Source organism: Styela clava, unplaced genomic scaffold (genome assembly GCF_964204865.1).
Source record: "Styela clava unplaced genomic scaffold, kaStyClav1.hap1.2 HAP1_SCAFFOLD_162, whole genome shotgun sequence".
NCBI classification, from domain to species: Eukaryota; Metazoa; Chordata; class Ascidiacea; order Stolidobranchia; family Styelidae; genus Styela; species Styela clava.
This window is the reverse complement of record NW_027556519.1, coordinates 1-5000: the sequence shown is the minus strand read 5'-3', so window position 1 is coordinate 5000 and position 5000 is coordinate 1. Positions and strand designations below refer to the sequence as shown.

Below are 5000 nucleotides of genomic sequence, written 5' to 3'. Positions count from 1 at the left end.
TGCCAGAGTCTCGTTCGTTATCGGAATTAACCAGACAAATCGCTCCACCAACTAAGAACGGCCATGCACCACCACCCACAGAATCAAGAAAGAGCTCTCAATCTGTCAATCCTACCTGTGTCCGGGCCGGGTGAGTTTCCCCGTGTTGAGTCAAATTAAGCCGCAGGCTCCACTCCTGGTGGTGCCCTTCCGTCAATTCCTTTAAGTTTCAGCTTTGCAACCATACTTCCCCCGGAACCCAAAGACTTTGGTTTCCCGGAAGCTGCCGGAAAGGTCGTCATGGTAACGCCTCCCGATCGCTAGTTGGCATCGTTTATAGTCAGAACTAGGACGGTATCTGATCGTCTTCGAACCTCTGACTTTCGCTCTTGATTAAAGAAAACATTCTTGGCGAATGCTTTCGCAGTAGTTCGTCTTCCGCCGATCCAAGAATTTCACCTCTAACGGCAGAGTACGGACGCCCCCGTCTGTCCCTCTTAATCATTACCTCGTGCTCCGAAAACCAACAAAATAGAACCGAGGTCCTATTCCATTATTCCATGCAACACTATGCAGGCGAACAGCCTGCTTTGAACACTCTAATTTTTTCAAAGTAAACTTATCGGCCACCGCCGACACTCAGTCAAGAGCACCGACGGAGAACCGAAGGTGAGGCGAACGCAACCAGTGACACGCCTTGCGACGGACCGGCGGCGCTCGCCCAAAATCCAACTACGAGCTTTTCAACCGCAACAACTTTAGCATACACTGTTGGAGCTGGAATTACCGCGGCTGCTGGCACCAGACTTGCCCTCCAATGGATACTCGTTAAGAGTTTTAGGATGTACTCATTCCAATTACAGGGCCTCGTTAGAGTCCTGTATTGTTATTTTTCGTCACTACCTCCCCGTGTCGGGAATGGGTAATTTGCGCGCCTGCTGCCTTCCTTGGATGTGGTAGCCGTTTCTCAGGCTCCCTCTCCGGAATCGAACCCTGATTCCCCGTTACCCGTTATCACAAAGGTAGGCACGTAGCGTACCTTCGACAGTTGATAGGGCAGACACTTGAATGATACGTCGTCGGTGCAGAGACCGTACGATCCGCGTGGTTATCCAGAGTCATCAAACGTCACAGGACGAACCCGGTCGGTTTTGATCTGATAAAAGCGCGCCTCCCGAAGTCGGCGCTTAATGCATGTATTAGCTCTAGAATTACCACAGTTATCCACTTCGCTTACGAGACCAAATAAACCAAGACTGATTTAATGAGCCATTCGCAGTTTCGCTTTACGAGAACTCGTACTTGCACCTGCATGGCTTAATCTTTGAGACAAGCATATCACTACTGGCAGGATCAACCAGATAGCTGCGACAGCTGCGCTCGGCCCTTGCTGGGCCGCCCGGCGCGTGCTCGTCGCATTCGTTTAAGACCGAGGCGATCGCCTGCGGCCGTACTCGGCTTCGACAGTCGCTGGCCGCGACGTCCACGCTCTCGCCGGCAGTGCCAGGCGGAGCGATTTGCGTTTTTTCTTTGCTCGCCCTCTCTCGGGCTCGATCCATTCAGTTTCGCACAAACAAGAGCTCTGCCGGCCGCCTGCAGCGGTGCCTAAAACCCGGGCATAACAATGCGACCGTTCTGCTAGGCCGACAAGCGCTCAAGCCAGACGCTCGATCGAACGCCCCCTACACATTAGTCGAGACAACGGCTCGCTCATTAGCATCGCGTTTGTACTTTAACTTTTTTCGGCTCGGCTTCTTTCGACGCCGATGCCGGCGACGCAGCACTCTCTCGCCCGCCAGCCACCGAGAAAAGGGTGCGCTCCGACCGGCCCCGCACCGCTCTTTCTTGGCTCATTCGAAATTACTGTCTTTCGCTCTGACATGCCTTACCTAGGGTTAGGTTAGTATGCTTGCACGTTTGTACTTTAACTTTTTTCGGCTCGGCTTCTTTCGACGCCGATGCCGGCGACGCAGCACTCTCTCGCCCGCCAGCCACCGAGAAAAGGGTGCGCTCCGACCGGCCCCGCACCGCTCTTTCATGGCTCATTCGAGTTTACTGTCTTTCGCTCTGACATGCCTTACCTAGGGTTAGGTTAGTATGCTTGCACGTTTGTACATTAACTTTTTTCGGCTCGGCTTCTTTCGACGCCGATGCCGGCGACGCAGCACTCTCTCGCCCGCCAGCCACCGAGAAAAGGGTGCGCTCCGACCGGCCCCGCACCGCTCTTTCTTGGCTCATTCGAAATTACTGTCTTTCGCTCTGACATGCCTTACCTAGGGTTAGGTTAGTATGCTTGCACGTTTGTACATTAACTTTTTTCGGCTCGGCTTCTTTCGACGCCGATGCCGGCGACGCAGCACTCTCTCGCCCGCCAGCCACCGAGAAAAGGGTGCGCTCCGACCGGCCCCGCACCGCTCTTTCATGGCTCATTCGAAATTACTGTCTTTCGCTCTGACATGCCTTACCTAGGGTTAGGTTAGTATGCTTGCACGTTTGTACTTTAACTTTTTTTGGCTCGGCTTCTTTCGACGCCGATGCCGGCGACGCAGCACTCTCTCGCCCGCCAGCCACCTAGAAAAGGGTGCGCTCCGACCGGCCCCGCACCGCTCTTTCTTGGCTCATTCGAAATTACTGTCTTTCGCTCTGACATGCCTTACCTAGGGTTAGGTTAGTATGCTTGCACGTTTGTACTTTAACTTTTTTCGGCTCGGCTTCTTTCGACGCCGATGCCGGCGACGCAGCACTCTCTCGCCCGCCAGCCACCGAGAAAAGGGTGCGCTCCGACCGGCCCCGCACCGCTCTTTCTTGGCTCATTCGAAATTACTGTCTTTCGCTCTGACATGCCTTACCTAGGGTTAGGTTAGTATGCTTGCACGTTTGTACATTAACTTTTTTCGGCTCGGCCTCTTTCGACGCCGATGCCGGCGACGCAGCACTCTCTCGCCCGCCAGCCACCGAGAAAAGGGTGCGCTCCGACCGGCCCCGCACCGCTCTTTCATGGCTCATTCGAAATTACTGTCTTTCGCTCTGACATGCCTTACCTAGGGTTAGGTTAGTATGCTTGCACGTTTGTACTTTAACTTTTTTTGGCTCGGCTTCTTTCGACGCCGATGCCGGCGACGCAGCACTCTCTCGCCCGCCAGCCACCGAGAAAAGGGTGCGCTCCGACCGGCCCCGCACCGCTCTTTCATGGCTCATTCGAAATTACTGTCTTTCGCTCTGACATGCCTTACCTAGGGTTAGGTTAGTATGCTTGCACGTTTGTACTTTAACTTTTTTTGGCTCGGCTTCTTTCGACGCCGATGCCGGCGACGCAGCACTCTCTCGCCCGCCAGCCACCTAGAAAAGGGTGCGCTCCGACCGGCCCCGCACCGCTCTTTCTTGGCTCATTCGAAATTACTGTCTTTCGCTCTGACATGCCTTACCTAGGGTTAGGTTAGTATGCTTGCACGTTTGTACTTTAACTTTTTTTGGCTCGGCTTCTTTCGACGCCGATGCCGGCGACGCAGCACTCTCTCGCCCGCCAGCCACCTAGAAAAGGGTGCGCTCCGACCGGCCCCGCACCGCTCTTTCTTGGCTCATTCGAAATTACTGTCTTTCGCTCTGACATGCCTTACCTAGGGTTAGGTTAGTATGCTTGCACGTTTGTACTTTAACTTTTTTCGGCTCGGCTTCTTTCGACGCCGATGCCGGCGACGCAGCACTCTCTCGCCCGCCCAGCCACCGAGAAAAGGGTGCGCTCCGACCGGCCCCGCACCGCTCTTTCATGGCTCATTCGAAATTACTGTCTTTCGCTCTGACATGCCTTACCTAGGGTTAGGTTAGTATGCTTGCACGTTTGTACTTTAACTTTTTTTGGCTCGGCTTCTTTCGACGCCGATGCCGGCGACGCAGCACTCTCTCGCCCGCCAGCCACCTAGAAAAGGGTGCGCTCCGACCGGCCCCGCACCGCTCTTTCTTGGCTCATTCGAAATTACTGTCTTTCGCTCTGACATGCCTTACCTAGGGTTAGGTTAGTATGCTTGCACGTTTGTACTTTAACTTTTTTCGGCTCGGCTTCTTTCGACGCCGATGCCGGCGACGCAGCACTCTCTCGCCCGCCAGCCACCGAGAAAAGGGTGCGCTCCGACCGGCCCCGCACCGCTCTTTCTTGGCTCATTCGAAATTACTGTCTTTCGCTCTGACATGCCTTACCTAGGGTTAGGTTAGTATGCTTGCACGTTTGTACATTAACTTTTTTCGGCTCGGCCTCTTTCGACGCCGATGCCGGCGACGCAGCACTCTCTCGCCCGCCAGCCACCGAGAAAAGGGTGCGCTCCGACCGGCCCCGCACCGCTCTTTCATGGCTCATTCGAAATTACTGTCTTTCGCTCTGACATGCCTTACCTAGGGTTAGGTTAGTATGCTTGCACGTTTGTACTTTAACTTTTTTGGCTCGGCTTCTTTCGACGCCGATGCCGGCGACGCAGCACTCTCTCGCCCGCCAGCCACCGAGAAAAGGGTGCGCTCCGACCGGCCCCGCACCGCTCTTTCATGGCTCATTCGAAATTACTGTCTTTCGCTCTGACATGCCTTACCTAGGGTTAGGTTAGTATGCTTGCACGTTTGTACTTTAACTTTTTTTGGCTCGGCTTCTTTCGACGCCGATGCCGGCGACGCAGCACTCTCTCGCCCGCCAGCCACCTAGAAAAGGGTGCGCTCCGACCGGCCCCGCACCGCTCTTTCTTGGCTCATTCGAAATTACTGTCTTTCGCTCTGACATGCCTTACCTAGGGTTAGGTTAGTATGCTTGCACGTTTGTACTTTAACTTTTTTCGGCTCTGCTTCTTTCGACGCCGATGCCGGCGACGCAGCACTCTCTCGCCCGCCAGCCACCGAGAAAAGGGTGCGCTCCGACCGGCCCCGCACCGCTCTTTCTTGGCTCATTCGAAATTACTGTCTTTCGCTCTGACATGCCTTACCTAGGGTTAGGTTAGTATGCTTGCACGTTTGTACTTTAACTTTTTTTGGCTCGGCTTCTT

The 5000-nt window shown here is 54.4% G+C and overlaps 1 non-coding gene across 1 annotated transcript in view; it reads right to left on the bottom strand.

Annotated features, from left to right (window-relative positions):
* LOC144418827 (small subunit ribosomal RNA) overlaps positions 1–1343 on the bottom strand; it is a 1810-nt gene extending 467 nt beyond the window's left edge. Inside the window, exon 1 of the ribosomal RNA XR_013473687.1 lies at positions 1–1343. This exon is cut by the window's left edge and continues 467 nt beyond it. This is a non-coding gene — a ribosomal RNA (small subunit ribosomal RNA).
* Between the last annotated feature and the right edge of the window lie 3657 nt (positions 1344–5000).